General features: G+C 47.9%; 1 protein-coding gene across 10 annotated transcripts in view; it reads left to right on the plus strand.

Moving 5' to 3' along the window:
* The window catches only part of PPP6R3 (protein phosphatase 6 regulatory subunit 3), a 2,530,957-nt gene that overhangs the window by 1,887,421 nt on the left and 625,113 nt on the right, over positions 1-18,423 (plus strand). The gene's annotated exons all lie outside the window — the stretch shown is intronic.

An 18,423-nucleotide genomic window follows, 5' to 3' on the forward strand; every position in this document is an offset into this window, starting at 1 on the left:
TGGCGTCTCCGAATCAACAGTTCAACGTACCATGTTGGGATTTTCCCTAGTTCAAAAGTTAAGTCTGAGTTTGTTGGGCAGAATCCTCTGCAGTACCCTTAGGGAGCACTACAGACAATTAATGCTACAAGTGGTAGTACAATTTCACCTTTGGTACAAGCCTGTACTATGCAGTAAAGTGGTAGCGATGGCTGAGCAGCCAGACTTATCTCAAGAGCAAATGAGCATTAACAGGGATTACACAAAGGACTACAATTACTGTGACTCAAACAAACACTGACTCATGGTTTCTGGTTAAAAAATATCAGTACATTTATTTTTAAACCATCTGTTCACAAAACACTTCACTTCTATTAAACAAAACCACACATTAAATATACTACACACCACCAATTCCTTTGGTTCAGGTCAATTCAAGCTAAGTACATTAGGATTTGACAGACCAGTGTTGCGAAACAAGAGACGTTACCGGGGGTTTAAGAAGCATTCACTTTTTGACAGTAATGACAGTTCAGTCTTACGAAAGAAAAGCATACCCGCGGGAAGAATTGTAACAGTAGTCAAACACATTCAGCACATTGAATTAAAACCAGGAATAGTGGATGAAAAATCATAGGCAATACTTTTGTCAAGGCACTAGAATCAGAGGATGAGTTTTAAGAGACAGATGAAAGTCAATAGGCCTGTGCCAGTGTCAAAGGGAGCAGGGCTCTGTTGTCGAGGATCACACAATTAGAACAGTTTGAGATTATTATTTTTATTTTTTAATGTAATTCTATTTGTTTTTAACAAAGAAAAACCTTTAAAATAACAATACACAATATAAGACAACACAACACACATCTCCTTACTACACAGATCCTCCGGTCTCTATCTATTCCGACTTGCGATTCATGACCTCCAGTCTGTTACATGACATTAACTTAGACTGGTTCCAATTTAAGCCGATTTTCTATTTCAGATAGCAGAAAAGTTAACAGAATTACCAGTTTCATGTCCATTCCACTATACATTTTCTGCCACCAATCATCTGCACACAGAGGAGGATGATTTATCGAACACGGTCCCAAATGTATTGTCCTCACCTATCTCAATGAACTACAAAACAGCACCAAGTGTTTAGGTGTCTCCTTTTCCTTTTTACACAGTCTACACAAGCTGGCTTTGTGTACATTCTCTGCCCACGTGCAGAGACATTCTTTAGTCTTAAATGCGTTCATTTGAAACAGCATAAAGAGCCTCCTTGCATTCGAGTAGGGTAGACAGGCAATATATCCAGTTCGAGATTAACGTTGCCAGGAGTACTGGGTATTGTCAAAGGGAAGCAAAAGTTAAGAGGGAAGGAAGAAAGGACAAGCCTTCAGCAAAGAAAAGGGTTCACCCCGATTCCTCCAGGTCTGACAGAGAGAACGACCAAATGGACACAGTACCTTATTCGAATGAAGAAAGCTGGTGCTATGGCGCTTGTTCCTGGTAGTTCCTGCAGACTCACGGTTCCTGGAGATTCAGTCGTGGGGACAAGAAGGACGATGTCTGGAGTGATCTGCACTACCCAGGGATTAGGCCAGCAGCAACAAAGCAACAGTGAATAAAAGGTGCGCTCCTTTAAAACAGGAGAGGGCTCTTCTGATGGCTATCCGGACCACTACAGCTTCGATTTTGACCCAGATGAGGATTCTCTGGGAAGATGATTCCAGACTGGATCTTATCTGTCGTTGAAGGGTAGATCGCTCAGGACTGCAGCAGGGCTTCACTGGAATTCGGGAGTTGCAGCAGCCGTCGTCTTCCCCGCTTCTCTTCGGTTCTTGCAGTTCCAGTGGCGACTCTGACTTCCAGCCCAAGAGTCCTGCCTTTTATGCCAAAACCCCCCATTCACACAGCCTGGCTGTCAATCACACAGCAGGGGGGTTGTCCAGCCCAGACAACCACCTCAGCCAATGGACACAAATTGTGTCTTGGGTCTCCAAGGAGACCCTGTGCAGGGGGTTACTAAACCCCTCCCTCACATTCAGCCCAACTAGACACCCAGACGCCAAAGGAGGGCTTCTTCGCAGAAGCCCGCCAAAGGACGGCGAACAAAGAAGGCAAACATGGTTTGCCGCGAAAAGTTAAACACAAGAAGGATGTTTATAAAAAGAAATGGCGACTAAACCCGACCAGAGCCAAAATAAAATGTGTTTGGTCAAGCAGGTTTATGTTCGAGTCTAATACAAAAGCCTAAAACAGTAGTACCACGTTTGTATACTATAATCGCGGTAGAAAAGTTTGGGTAGATACCACTGCCACCAGCCAAGTCTTAGTGTCAAGGGAGCGAAACAAGGCTCCAGGAGGTACAGACAAAAAAGGGGTCAACGTTGAGCCTTTCCAATACTCCATGTAAGATGGGGTGTACTGGGTCTGTAGTTTAAGTGACTACATAAAGTAAATGGCAACTTTACCTGTTTCTGGGGGACAGTAGTCGGCGCCAGAAAAATGGAGTCAGTAGGAAGTCTGAGACAACCCTGTGTCACTGCACTGAAGGTGTAACACGCACAAAAAGTTGGGCTCATGGAGTGGTTTGGCTCCAGAGCCCAAGATCACACAAAAAGTAGAAATACACATGGCAAAAGACATGTAAAAGTGGGAAAAGGCTCACACTCTTACCAGGTGGAAAAAATAAAACCCCAGAAATACAGCAAAGCTGCTGAGGGACTCACTAGGTAAGGGAAATTAGCCATAAATGAGAATTCTCCCTAACATAGTTTCATTTAGGGGGGTGGCACCAGGGCTGCACATACCAAAGAAGTCAAGTGGGTTCTCCACATCAAGGGGGAACTAGGAAAGATGACACCCAGAGCTGGACAAGGGGATGTAAGAGGGAAGAACTGATGCATTAGCCATGGTGAAAGGTGACACGAGAACGAGTCTAAGTGTGGGCACACTTAACGTAAAAGGCCTTAACTCACCTACAAAGAGGTCTCTGACTGTGCGGGAATTCCGGAAGGCCTCGCTAGACATGCTTTTCCTAGAAGAAACCCGTCTAATACGGGTTGAGGAGCGGGCGCTGAGAGGAAAGGGGTAGGACAGGTGTACTGGAGGTCCGGGAGCACTAAAAAAGGGGGTGGTGGCATAATACTCCACAGACAGTGTGGACTGCAGGATTGTGTGGCTACAAACCTGTTAGAAGGGAGACTGCTACTCCTACAGGGCAAACTAGAAGGGAGCAAGGGTTCTGCTAGCCGCACTATATGCCCCCAACCACGGGCAAGAGAATTTCCTAGGGGCAGCCTTTGACAAAATACAGGAGATTGATGCAGACTTGTACTTCTGGTATTGGCTATCGAGAGAAGAGGCCTGGTTGATGTATGGAGGAGTCGACACTCGCGAGAGGAGGGATACACGTTCTATTCTGCGCCCCACAAGACGTACTAAAGGATTGACTACCTACTTGTGAATAAGGAACAGGGAGCAAAGGTATTGGGGAGTGACATCTGGCCAGTGGGTTGGATGGATCACAGCATGGTAACCACAGCTCTGGACGTGACAAGCCTTTACAGGCCGAATGTCACATGGCACTGCAATGAGTCACTTTGGGAAGACCAGGTATTCGCCGACTAGCTAGCAAAGGGGATATCAGACTACTTTGAATTGAATGAGACAGGGGAGGTTAGTACTGAAGTGGTTTGGGATGCAGGGAAAGCCATGTGGAGGGGTCTTTTGATCAGAGAAGGGGCAAGGAGGAAAAGAGAGAGGGGGCTGGTAGAAGACAGGCTTAGAAAAGAGATATGGGAAGGTGAGGAGAAGATGCATGCCATGAAGTGGGGATACAGATGAAATCAGGGAAGGACTGTTAGCCAAGAGGGCAGAACTCAAAGCGCTGGGTATGGGGGGGGAAACCCTCTGGAAATGCTCAGATATTTGATGCAGAACTATTTTGAAAACGGGGATAATGCGGATGCACTCCTGGCACCCAGGCTTCGAGTGCAAAGGGCAGAGAGGTGGGTGATCAAATTGGGTGACGCCGAGGGGGAGTGTGGGGGTTAGACCAGGTCTGGCCAGAAGACATAGCTGAAAAATGTGCCCTATATGATGAGAACCTATACGAATTAAGCTACTAACAAGGAGGGTGCAGTGGGGACGTACCTGAGCGGAGTACATATGACCAAGTTAACACACACACAGATGGAACACCTAGAGTCCCCAATCACGGAAGAGGAAATCCTAGACGCAGTCTTGTGCCTCCCAAATGGCAAGAACCCAGGTAAGGATGGATACACAATAGGCTTTTATAAAAAACCACCAGGAGTCCTGATGCGGCATATGGCAAAACTCTATAATCCCATTCTAGATACAGGGAAAGCACCACCAACATTTAGCAAAGCACTGATATCAGTAATCCCTAAAGAAAGGAGGGATCCAACGCAGTGCCCATCATACCGCCCAATCTCCCTCTTGACAGAAAATATTCACCAGAATGCTGGCCACGAGCCTAGAACGGAAGTTAGCCCGCATAATACACCCGGACCACATGGGGTTCATAGCAGGAAGACAGTACCCAAACGCTATTAGAAAGACACTAGAGCTCATAGAACACACACAGGGCAACCCCCGGAGACCAGGCCTTATTAAGTTTGGACGCTGAAAAAGCCTTTGACAGGATGGAATGGGACTTCCTCTTTGCAGTGCTACGTAAGGTGGGGGTGGGGGAAAGAAGGTGCTGGGCAATAGGGGCAATATACTCGGGACCGACAGCCCGGGTAGTAAAAAATGGTGCCAAATCTAGGGAATTGAAGCTCAGTAGGGACATCAGACAGGGGTGTCCTCTATCAACCCTATTATTCGCTTTAACAATGGAGCCATTCAGGGAGAAGATATGACACAACAACCAGATAAGGGGGATTCAAGTGGGGGCACAGACACATAAGCTTAGCATGTACTCGGATGATGTACTATTGTACCTCTCGGATGTGAAGGAATCGATACAGTGGGTTCTCCGAGCCCTGGAGGAATACAGGGAGTTGTCAGGCTTCAAGGTCAACGTCACTAAGTCATCCCTCCTCCCGCTGTTTGAAAGTACAGAGGTCGCAACTAATGGATGGAATGACCCGGGAATTACAGTAGAAAAGAGTGATATAAGGTACCTAGGGATGATGATACCGAGAGACCTGAGCAAGGTATAAGAAGTTAACTTCCCCACTTTGTTACATGGTGTGTTCGGGGACCTAGAGGCCTGGTCTAAGCTAACGATCTCCTGGTTAGTTAGAGACAACGCAATCAAAATAATGCTCCTCCCTAGGATACTATACCTCTATCAGGCACTCCCGATAGAACTTCCGGAATCACACTTTGTGGAGATCAAAAAGAGAATACGAAGATTGCTATTGCAGGGTAGAAAGCAAAGGGTAGCATATACTAGTGCAGCCCAAGGAAAAAGGGGGAGTGGTGCTAACTGAGATGTGCACCTATTATATAGCGGCCCAATTTAGAGCCTTTATTCTTCACCTAAGAGTAGAGAGTGACAAACAATGGGTGGGGATAGAGAATTATCTATTTAGGCCTGTAACATCAGGGGAATGGCTATGGGCACCAGCCACCGTGGCCCCTAACAGGATACATATCCACAAGATCCTGGGCCCTCTCTGGAGGTTGTGGAGAGTCAAGAGGGAAATGACTGGAGTCACCACTTGGCCCTCATCCCTAAGCCATATTTGGACTCCCCCGATACAGGAACATATACCCGACAACGAGAGGTTCCAGGAATGGTTTGAGGCGGGATTGGAGAGAGTGGGACAGGTCTTAAAGAAAGATAGATTCACAGAGATAGCCCATCTTGAAGAATCCCTGGGAATAGGAAGCTTGTCGGTCTTCAAATTCCTACTTTTAAAGGGGGTACTTCTGTCAGAAGACTGGAAGAGAGAACTACAAAGAGACCTCACGCACAGAGAGACTGTTGGACACAGAGAGAGGGACCAAGGGCGTCATATCTAGATTGTATCGGGCATTGTTGGAGGCGAGAGGGGATGATACTAGCGGGACCAAGAGGAGATTGGACAGAGACCTGAGAATGGAGATGTGTCCGAAGCAATGGGAAAAGCTATGTGTTAACGCACACCGCACAACAGTGGCATGCCAATATAAGCAGCACTGTCTGAGGTTGTTATGCAGGTGGCAGCGGCAACCTGCGAGGCTAGCCAAAATGTTCCCAGGGGCATTTCCTCATTGCTGGAGGAAATGCGATCTAATAGCTGACTACTGACACATGTGGTGGGGCTGTGGGATGGTGCAACTTTACTGGAAGGAGGCTCTGGGATGGATTAAGGGATTAGAGAGGATCGGCAGGGTAGCGGAGCCCATGTTGGTACTGTTTGGCATGGAAACAACTGAAGGCAAATGGGCAAAACTCCTGCACATGCCCCTCTACCTCCTCCTAGCAGAGCGTGCCTGGCAGGAGGTTGGAAGAGGGAGAAGCTCCCGTCCGAGAGAGAATGGGCATGTAAAGCACTGGACCCTTACTGAATGGAAGACCTAACTAGACGCTTGCATGATAAAACCTCAGCATGGGCCACAGAATGGGCTGCATTCCTGGCCAAATATGATCCAGAGAGACTGCAATGGGCAGATGATACAAGGGACGAGGGGCATTGGCAGGATGTGAACTAAGTAATCATTTCCCTCAAGCCTACGAAGAGAGCAAAATTATTGAAGAGTAGACACGCCAGTGGAGGCATGTGGGGGGATAGAAACGGAGAAGTGAGCCCCAGGATAGGCCTGTGCAAACGACCAATGACTCAATGGGTGCATCTGACGAAATATGGATAAAGGACCGTTTTGACTCATTTGTGTGGCAGCAATGTAGCCTCAAAAAACTGGGGGGGGGGGGGGTGGCGGGGGTTTTCAGGGAGTTGGGGAAGTTCATGTTTTCTGTTGGGAGAAGGGTGAAAATGTTACAAAAACAATGTAAACGGTGTTCTGGTGTAACTATGTGTTCGTGACTGCTTAAATATGCTATGTCCACACTACTTCACCAATAAACTAAATTTGGAAAAAAAACTGATAGAATCTTAAAAAAAAAACATACACGGAAACATACACGGATATCTTGATCCAAAATCCAATCAAGGTAAAAAAAAAAACAGCTATATGACTGATTGGATTGAGACCCATGAAAAATGCCATGGTTACTCATCCATGGCACATCTTTCACACAAACATAAAAAGAGGGGTGTCATTGCTCCATATTTCATCAAATTTTTGACAGTCCCGACACGAAAACATTTCTACGTTTTAGATGGAATTTACTGTTAACCAAGGAAATTCTATCACAGCGTGGTATAATTACTTCTGAAGACTCTTGGTGCAGGTTATGTGGTCTGAAGGGCACCAGTTGAATCCACCAGACACTTGCTCTCCTTTTGCAAAGAGCCAAGTGAAAAAAGATCTCGATATATGGGCAAAATGTTTCCAACCAATCCGTGGTTTCTAGAGACGCATATCTGGCACAGATGCCCGAGTGTTAGAGTTCCTTCTGACACTTTAGGCGTCGCAGCATTTTTCAAATCTTTAGAATTGACTGAAAGACGGCCAATTTCCTCTGTTTTACCGGCTACAACTGTCAAGTAGTTTGTAACTCGCATTTGTCTCTTACTAGATTGTTTGAGGATGTCATGTTATTTTTTGTGATGATAGTCTAACATTCTAGTGCTATCACCGACATTCATCCAAACTCGAGCGGTTATTTTGCAAAACACCGTTAATTCAATATTTTGGATTGTCCTAAATTGTATATTCTGTGACCTCTCGATAAGTTTTGAGTCGTCATGAATTTTAAATTTTTACTATTTTGACTTGGTGCTTTTGTATCATCTTATGACCTGATGTGTTATACATTCTTATTTACTGTGAATGGTTTTGTGAAGGTTGTTTAAACCATATACAAATAAAAAAAAAATTAAAAACGAGGATCTAAAATGAGGAATCTGTGGAAGGACACAATCCAATAGAACAAATTACATACCCCTGGTAATGTTCTTTCTGATGGATCTTCCTCTTAGGGATTCCTCATCGCCCTCCCAGCCTACCCCTCTGACTAAGAGCAAATTCATATTCTTCTCTCTTTCAACGCCCATACGTGTTTCATTACTCTTCCCAAGACGGATGAACACGGGGAGAGGAAAAACTAGGAACTGAGGTAAACCGGCACAATGTGTGCTATAGACACCATCATTGATGTCACGTCCGGACATGGGAATGGTAACTGTCGAGGGAAATTGATGCCGCGCAGTGCCTGCTGTCAAATTTATATTCAGACTTCAAAGCAGGATACAAATATATCTAAAATGAGGAATATGTGTATGGAACATCCACCAGAAAGAACATTACCAGGAGTAAGTTATTTGTTCTTTTCCATGACACAGCCTTAGCATCTTTGTCTGAATGAGCGCTAAAGTAAGACATGTCAATTTCCACTTTCTGTCACAACCCTCGCCCAAAACCCCCTCTAGCAAACCCATTGGCCAGGTGGAGTCAGGACTCGGGCCTCTAGAGCCTGGCATCCTCTTCAAAAGCCCTCATGGGGCCAGTCCTGGCGCCTATGGTGCCAGGCTCATACACCATGAAAAACAATGTGCTTGGGAACTACTTTATTGTATTGTCAGCCAACATGGAGGCATCCACATAGCTTGGTTCCTAAGAACCAAGCTATGCGGTCTAGTGTTTTGGGTGTGGTAGCCTAGGGACTACTTAACCTGGACTATTTTGTTGGGGCTATTTAAACCACACCCGAGCAAGACAACACGCTTTGCGTTACTTTGCAGCTTGCAACGTGACGCTCACCGTGTCCAGCTATTCCCTCGAACCTCAAAGAAGCAGAACCTGCAAGGAGACAAAAGGAACATCATTAGCAGCAGCATCTTACCTGCAGTCTTCATCTTTAAACACTTGCAGCTACTGTCAACAGCTGCCTCGAATCTGCACGCCTCACGTACAGAACAACCTGAAAGAGGAAGATAGAGGCAACATTAAAGAAAGCAGTAGAGGCATTTACAAAATACGAACTGCTCAAAAGGCTTACCTGGCTGGTCGCCTATCGTCTGGCACCACTCCGGAAATTCCACTCGTGCTGAAGAACACCGCAACCTACAAGGAAGGAAAACGCAGGTTAGCAAAGGCAAGACTTCGCAGCACTGCGCATAGTGCTTACCGCATCATAGCGCTCTTAATGCGCTATTATTTACCAGCGGGGCTCAACCAAGCCAGTTTGCCACGCTGAAGCTCCGCATATCTAAGGGAGAAAAAAGAGACATTTTAAACAAAGAAAGGCACGCAGGATAGCAACAAAACTAAAGAACAGTAATAAGACCTACCTGAACAATATCAAACGGGCCGGCATCAGTGAAGTAACTGGACCGCACTTGCCCATGAAAGACAACGCGCCCCCGCAAAGAAGGCAGGATGGAGAGCAAGCCTATTTCTACCACAAGGGGAGGAGAGGGCACCAGAGGGACTGAAATCATACGGGGGTGGAGGGAGGATACTTACCCCAGTCGGTCGGTCTTGAACACAGTCCTCCTGTATTTTCAGGCAGAACCTTCCCCGCAGACCACATCTGGGCAAAACGGAGAAGCATAACAGCGAGTAACCCGGCTGGGTGGCGTCCCTGTGGATACCAGGTGAGCGTAACACTTTCTTCAGAATACATTTTACCCAACGGTTAAATGTGGTATAAGAAAGTGGTTTAAAAGGTTTCTTGAAGGAATTATACTAGCAGGCCTCTGGATGTGTAATCTTGGTTCTCATTATGTTGGAATGCAGGATAATCCGTGGACGTTTACATAGTTTCAGTACATTTGTTAACAAAATGTTACTCCCTGTGCAGTAAATATTCTGCTGTAATCCAAAACTTTTACATTCAGACATCGTTCTGCAAGAAAATAGAGAAGGATAGCAAATTTTGCAGACAACATTTTTTGAGTAAGAGCATTACATTGTAATGAAGAGAAGTAATTTAACACCACATTAACAACTGAAATAGAATAGAATTCTGGTTGAGGGGGCTTCCTTAATATGATAGTTCTTCAATCTCTACTAATCAATATATTCTTTCTGAAGGGTTCACCAAGCATTAAATTGTGGACGGCAGAATTTGCGGAATGGTAACCATTGATGGTGCAATAAGCTTCTGATTTGATAAAACGTTTAACTAAGAAATGTACAAAGTTAGTTGGATGGGTAGGTGAGGAATTGGATTACCCATTGTAGCACCAGGTAACGCATGGTGACCAAGCATACTTCTAATTTAACCAATTGGTTGAAGCACTGTAATCTATGAACTTTTAGCTTATCTGGAGTGGAGAAAGCCACAGGAGGGGCCATGCAAAACTAAATGAATTCAAGCCATTAGCGTTACTAATTCTTGAACAATGAGGTCCCGGGGATTGCCGGCTTGATGTGTGAGGATAAGAGGTTGGTGAGGAATTGGCCTGGGGTTTAGGTTGTCAAAACAGAGGTGTTATGATCGGGATCTCTCTGAACGTAAAATCTTAAGAGTCGTGTGTAGCATTGAAAACGAGGGAAAGACATAACCTCTGTGACTAGATTCGTCTTGGAGATAGGCATGCAAGGCTTAGGCTTTTAAATGTAGCCTGGCCTCCAGCTGAAGAATTTAGGTAGTTGGGAGTTTAAGTTGCAGGCAAATATACTTCTATGGGATCCTTTTTCTGAAGGAGAGAAGTACATCTATTTCTTTGTAGTATTTTTTGTTTTGTTTTGTTATTGGTTCAGTTACAAAAAGTAGAACCTTTACAAAATTTATCAAAAATACATATTTACATCATACATCATAATTATTTGTAGTATACAATTGCTCCTGTTCTAAAAGTGAGGAGAGCTCAAATGAACTGCTGGATTGTTACGGGCTTGGAGATACACTCCCGTTAAGAGTATCTTCCTGTTGGGGCTAAAGTTGCGAAAGGCTTTTGTCAGGTTTGCCAACTGTTTGGATGTTGTTCCTCTTTGGTTACAAACTGCAGAACTCTTGTCAATTTTGAGCAGTACACTGTGTTTGCTCAGCCTTTGGCATAGCTCTTAAAAGTAAATGAACCTGCTTGCTGTTCCATCCAGTTCATATGGAGGCTTCATTCTGCACTTGACCATTTACTATTTGTGGAAATAAGACACGATATTCCACACAAGAAGGCTAGCATCCAACTCTGCAATTAGATCTGGCTAAGCCCTAAATATCATCCTCCCATTCCAGGCATTCAGGTATTTGAGCCACAATAAGAGCTATTTTCCTAAGTCTTTGGAGAGTGTTCTGAAGTCCAAGTAAATTAAGTTCGAGGGGATTGGTTCCTCCGACATATTCCATATCTTTGACAGCAATCATCACAGCTGTGCTGCTTCGGAAAATTGTCTGCGTCGATGCGCCGTCCCCGAGGACCTCCTCCGACGGCCGACGTCACCCGATGTGATAAGTATGACGCACAACGCCCGTAGCCTCAGTTCCGTTTTTTCCGCGAACGTGTTCGCTTCATGAATCTCGGTACGCCTCGACTCTTTGGAGTTTGTTGTATTCTTCTCGGTTCTTTGAACCTATTCAGTTTTTGTGAAAAAGCCTGTTCGTGACAATGTCTACCTCGTCTTCAACCCCGCGTCCAGGCTTCAAGAAATGCGGGGACTGTGGGTCCAAGATGTTGGTAACGGACTCGCACGACGCCTGCCTATGGTGCCTCGGGGAGGCCCACGTCACGGACTGTGTCGACTGCAAGTCGCTCACGGCCAAGGCCTTGCGGGAGTGCACGAAGTTGTTGTCGGTAGGTAGGGTGTCTAAGCCCCGGAAGTCGAGGTCTCCGGGGCTTTCGACGGATGATTCGAGAGGCGACTCTCCGCGTCATCGTCGGAGGTCCAGCGGGTCTCCTTCCAGGAGTCGGTCTCGCCACTCCTCTGCCTCTTCGAGGCATTCCTGGAAGCTCCGGTATCGGTCGCCTTCCCTGTCCTCTTCCGAGGACTCCGCCCGTCGGCAGGTCGCTTATCCCACCTTGCAAGCGACACCGGAGGAATGGGCTTCCTTCGGGAAGAATATTTTAGCGATTCTCGAATCGCAGGGCACCGGTCCGTCCGTGCCTTTGAGTGGGATCGGTCGTGATCGGTCGAGAGACACTGCTTGCACGCCTTCGGGCTCGGGTGGTCGGCACGGTTCGCGGGAGAGGTCCCACTCAGACAAGGGTAACCGTTCTCGCCATGCCCGTTCCAGGTCTCGGTCCTCGACGCGCTCGAGACCGCGTGATCCTGTGCAGTCTTTGAGGAAGATGTTGACGCCTGTGGCGCAGAGGTCGTCGACGCCCTCTCTCTAGGCTCCGCCTTCGAGGGGGTCGTCGACGCTGTCGGCGCCTAGGTCGTCGGAAGGACACGCTCGGAGCTCTGGCTTCGAGGCCTTTTCGACGCCGCCGATGCTGGCGGCGCTGCGGCTGTTGTCGACGCGATTCTCCCGGCGCCGACTCGTTCGGCGCCCTCGACGCCTTACGAGGCTGTGGTGTCGGAGGGGCCCCGTGGCAAAGGGATAGCCCCTAGAAAGGCTCTGGCTAAGGTCAGGCATAGCTTTGGTCCCCAGGTATCTTCCTCTCACCGCCTGGAGTACATTTCAGAGGGTGATGAGGGCTTGGTTCCGGTTACGGTGCCAGATGAGCTTCTCTCGGGCCATAGCCAATTTGATGACCTGAGGCAGTCACTGCATGATGCCAGTGGACTGGACACCTTTCCGGAGGTGGAGTTTTGTATGCCTGAGCCTGGCACTCATGATGATCCTTTGTACCGGCGCCTTATGTCTCGGGTCACCGAGTACTTGGGATGGTTGGCCCCCCCTAGGGGAGTTTGTTCAGGATGATCTCACGGACATCCTCGATCTTGGTCCCCCCACTGACCCGGTACTGGGGTTTCATATGGCTCTGCAGAGAAGGGTGACGGCGGCTTGGACTGCTCCGGAGAGTCTCCCGGCAGTGGGCAAGTCTTTGTCGCGAGAATACCATCCAGCCAGTAGCGACCCCTGCTACTTGTCCAGGCACCACACTCCGGAGAGTTTGGTGGTGCAGGTGGCTACGGCCCCGGCAAAGCAGGCGTCGTATCCTACCATTCCCTCTGGATAGGGACGACAAACGTTTTGATGGCTGGGCGAAGAAAGTGTTTTCTTCAGGGGGTTTGGCACTTCAGGCGGCCAACTCCGTATGTGCCTTGTCTCGTTTCACACACACTCTGTGGAACTGTGTTGCATTAGCGGCTGAACATATTCCCGAAGGGGACGAACGGGATGGTTTCCCTGCTATGGTTCAGGATGGCAAGGATGCCATGTATTCCTCCTTCAGTCGGGTTTGGACATGGCAGATTGTGTCAGCCGGTCCATGGCGGCGAGCACTGTAATATGCAAGTTTGCGTGGTTGCGGAAGTCGGGGTTCGCTCCTGATGTGCAGTCCTGGCTCCTCAACATGCCCTTTGACGGTGAACATCTTTTTGGCAGCAAGGCTGACGAGAGCCTTGAGAGGTTGCAGACCTCCAAAGCTGCAGCAAAGTCGTTGGCCGCTGCAGTTCGACAACCTCCGCCTTTTCGTCCTAGGGGACAACAATGGAGGGGAGGTTCCTTTTGCTATTACTCGTCCTTCATTAAAGCGAGAGGAGCTGTCAGTGAAAGAGGCCACCGTAGGAGTGCCAGAGGTGGAAAACGGGTGCCAAGGCCGCTCGGGCAGTTGCCGCTTTGCCCTCATACAACGCAGCAGCCGCTACCACTCAGTCATGAGGCCATGTCCCATGGTTCGCCGGTTGGGGGAAGGCTGGCGCAGCATCTTGTAGAGTGGCGTGCCATTACTTCAGATGTGTGGGTTCTGGAGATCATAACCCACGGCTACTGGCTTCCTTTTCGGCAGAGGCTTCACGACAATCCACCTGGGAACCTCTCTTTGAAGAGTCCGGATCCGCTCCTTGCGCAGGAAATTCAAGCCCTGCTGGAGAAGGGCGCCATAGAACTGGTGCCTGTAGCAGAGAGGAACAAGGGATGGTATTCCCCTTATTTTTTGATTTCGGAGAAAGACTGGGGATTGAGACCCATCATGGACTTGCGCGGTTTGAACAAACTCCTCAGGAATGACAAGTTCAAGATGGTTACTCTCTCCAAAGTCCTCCAGGCCCTTCAACTTCAGGACTGGTTGGTGTCTCTCGACCTAAAGGACGCTTACTTCCATGTGCCGATCCATCCCAAGCACAAGAAGTACCTGAGGTTCGCGGTTGGCGACTCACATTTTCAGTTTCGGGTCCTGCCGTTCGGATTGACCTCCGCCCCAAGGGTTTTCACCAAGCTCATGGTGGTGGTGGCAGCGCATCTCAGGAAAGGGGGGGGGATTCACGTCTACCCCTACTTGGATGATTGGTTGCTCAGGGGGTGCTCTCCCGAGCAAGTCCTGGATCATCTGTCCGTCACCTGCCACTCCCTTCACAAGCTGGGTTTCTCTCTCAATTTAAAGAAGTCCCATTTGACGCCAACACAGCGGTTCCAGTACCAGTAGTGTGTTTTCCTCCCCAGGTGAGGGCTCTTCACATTCAGCAGATGGTGCACAAGTTTCAACTCACCCAAACGCTCCCGGCGTTAGAGTTCTTGAGGTTTCTCGGCCTCATGGCATCCTGCATTCTTCTGGTGCCAGAGGCTCGTCTGCGGATGAGATCTTTGCAGTGGGCACTCAAGATGCAGTGGTCGCAATCTTCCGGCAGGATGTCGGACCCTGTTCGGTGCCGCCCTTGGTCGCCCAGGACCTTCTGTGGTGGGCCGTCGAAGGCAATCTGATGAAGGGGGCCCTGTTTTGGCTTCCCTAGCCAGAGGTGACGATTGTGACGGACGCATCCCTCACGGGATGGGGAGCTCATGCCAACGAGTTGACAGTCAGCGGTCGTTGGTCTCCGTCGGAGTCCAGACTCCATATCAATCTGTTGGAGCTGAGGGCCGTTAGGCTAGCCCTGAAGGCTTTTCTGCCGACTGTGCGAGGAAAGAGTGTCCTGATCCTAACGGACAACACGTTGGCCATGCACTACCTCAACAAAAAGGGGGGGCAGGGTCACTTCCTCTGTGCAGGGAGGCGATGCAGCTCGAGTTCTGGGCCATCCAGCAGGAAGTTTCGATCTCGGCTGTTCATCTGGCCGGAGACGACAATGAGACAGCAGATGCTCTGAGCAGGCAGAGCACGATCTCTCACGAGTTGGAGCTAGCTCAGGAGATTCTCCTGGAGATCTTCGCCCTTTGAGGGAACCCCTCAAGTGGATCTATTCGCCTCCAGTGTCAAACGGAATTGCGAAAGGTTCTGCTCACAGGAATTTCCTCCAAAAGGAGCCTTAGGAGACGCGTTTGTGGTGGAGTGGTCATTCCCAATGCTGTACGAGTTTCCTCCAGTCGCCGTCATCCCGCAAGTACTGCGAAGGTTACGGAGGTTCGGTTCCCGGATGATCCTCATTGCTCCGGCGTGGGCCCGGAGGACGTGGTACCCAGACCTTCTCGACTTGTCCATCTGCCCTCCACGTCATCTTCCCTACCGAGACGATCTGCTCTCACGGGAGGGGGGGTCAGGTTCTCCATCCAGAGGTCAGATCCCTGAACCTTCACGCTTGGCTTCTGAAAGGTTGAGGTATAAGGATTGGGACCTCCCTGAAGACGTGTTGGAGGCGTTGGTCTCGGCCAGACGGCCCGCAACAAAGTCTCTGTACCGTTGCCTTTGGCGTAAATTCTGCGACTGGTGCAGAGTTAAGAATGTGGATCCTTTTGAGTGTGACATTCCCATGGTTCTGTCTTTTTTGCTTTCCTTGGCCCACAGGGGCTTGCAAGTGGGGACCATTAAAGGTTACCTGGCGGCGCTATCCATATTTAAGCGCTCGTCTGAAGAATGTTCCTATTTTAAAATTCCTTTTAATTTCTCAGTTTTTGAAAGGGCTCACTAAAGTGTTCCCTCCGTCACCTTTTCTGGTGCCTGGTTGGGATTTGAACCTTGTTCTTAAGTTTCTTACGGGTGCTCCGTTTGAGGCTTTGCATTCTTTCCCTTTGAGACTGTTAACTCTTAAAACCTTGTTTTTGGTTGCGGTCACTTCCGCTCGCAGAGTGAGTGAGTTACAGGCACTTTCAGTTAAGCCACCCTTCACTGTGTTTCACAAGGACAGGATTGTCCTTCGAGTTCGTCCTTCCTTTCTTCCGAAGGTGGTTATGGAATTTTATTTGGGCCAAAAGGTTGTTCTTACGGCATTCTATCCTCCTCCGCATCCTGGTAAGGAAGAGGAGAGGCTCCATAGGCTTGATCCTAGGAGAGCGTTGAGCTTTTATATTTCACGCATGTCCCGGGTCAGAGTGGAGGATCAACTCTTCATTGGTTACGCTGGAAAGCGTTTGGGACAAGCTTTGTCGAAACAGATTTTGTCTCGGATTATTTTGGCTATCTCCGAGTGTTACTGCTCGGCGGGTAAGGACCCACCGGCTAGCTTGCAGGCCCATTGTACCAGGGGTATGGCTGCATCTACTGCCCTACAGAGGGGTGTTCCTATTCGTAACATCTGTGATGCAGCCACCTGGGCTTCAGTACATATTTTTGTACGTCACTACTCCCTCGATTACATCCGAGGACAGGATCTGGCCTTTGGCAAGGCAGTCCTTTATTCTGCAATTTGATTGGGCATGCTAAATTTGTTTTCTAAATTCTTTTCCCACCTCCTTGCTTTGGTACTGCTTTGGGAGTCTGTCAAAGATATGGAATACGTCGGAGGACCCAATCTCTCGAAGAAAAAGTTATTCTCTTACGTGGTAACGTTCTTTCGATGGGATGGTCCGACGACGTATATTCCATATTGCTCCCTCCCTACCTTCCCCGCTGCAGAATTTCTTATGCGATTGCAGCTTACGTTTCCGCAAGGCCTTGTGTGCCTGACTGGCAGAAGACTGGTGTCACAAGTTCTGGGGGAAAAAATTAAAACCGAGGCTATGGGCGTCGTGCGTCCTACTTATCACATCGGGGGCCGTCGGAGGAGGTCCTCTGGGACGGCGCATCAGCGTCATCGACGCAGACGCCGAATATTTTCCAAAGCAGCACATCTTTGATGACTGTCAAAGATGTGGAATACGTCGTCGGACTATCCCATCGAAAGAACGTTACCAGGTAAGAGAGTAACTTGTTCTTTTTTTTTTTTTTTCCTTTGGAGATGAAGAACTTTGAGCCTCTGAAAAGCCCTAAGTGAAATGAGTCTAAGATCCTTTGTTTCCTAGAAGACTAAGAGAAAACATGTTTCTGGTTATAATTGACATTTCCCTCTCTTTGATCTGTTTTGAGTTGTTCACTGGAAGAAGGTTGAATTGAATCTGTTAGAACCCCTAGTAATTGCATGGATAGAGTTGGGAAGATAACTGGTCTCTCTGTTGGTTATATATCCTAACCTCTGGAGAACTCAAACTGCCAGAGATGCATGGTTCTCCAGCATTGGATCTTTCATAGATTCACAGGCTGTTTGAATATTCCCTGTGGCCAGGCTGGGAATCCTCTGTAACATTAGAGCAGTTGTCATGTGAACTTGGAAAAAACTGCATTCACTTTAGTGTTCTCTTATAGTCGTTTTGGGTCATCGTACCTAGAGGCCATTTGATACAAATACTTTTGAGAAATTGTTGGAGGGGGTCAAATGGTTCCTTTTCAATAAGTATATTTTAGATGCAACTGCATCATCCATTCGTAAAGAAGAAGCGTGTCTCCTAACTTGTGAACTCCTTCCATTTTGAAGTGATGGTGAATGATAGAGTATTTAGTGGTTTCAAAAATGAATCGCTAATCTGTGACCCTCGTATGATTTCATTTCCTTGTTAAATGTTATGTTTTGGACGGAATCAGCTTTATTGGAAGAAACCATAGAGATCGCTTTTTAAGTGGAAGTGATGAATTGTAGCTTTGTCTTGAGTGGAAAATGAGTTTTTGAGGGTTCCACGAAAGGGTTGGACAATACATGTTCCATTTGGCTGAAGTCCATCAGCACAGATGATAGTCTTTTATGTGGGACTGAATGAGTATTGCAAGCACCAGATTCCCCAGCTGTGTGGACAGCAATATTCGGGGCCGGTCAAGAGGTCTCCCGATGAGTGGTAAACGAGGGGGTGGGCTGCTGCAATTACATGGCTATTCTAACAAAATAGCCAAGGGATTTGAGGAACCTGTGAGATCCTCATTCTACCTACTCCATGGCCTACTTCACAGAGCGGGTTCTAGCCTCCAGCTCCCAAGGCTTCCCCAATTCGATCCCATGTCTTGAACCATGAGACCTGTTGCGGTCCTTATGTTGGAAAAAGTAAATCTCCCTCCTGGAGAGCGAGAACCCAGCGAAACCTGTGTTTGTTTTCCTGGAATGTTTTCTGAAAAATAATTGAGTTGATGGGGGAGAATCTGCATCCAC

The sequence above is a fragment of the Ambystoma mexicanum genome, chromosome 11, assembly GCF_040938575.1.
Source record: "Ambystoma mexicanum isolate Mex_15411 chromosome 11, UKY_AmexF1_1, whole genome shotgun sequence".
NCBI lineage: Eukaryota > Metazoa > Chordata > Amphibia > Caudata > Ambystomatidae > Ambystoma > Ambystoma mexicanum.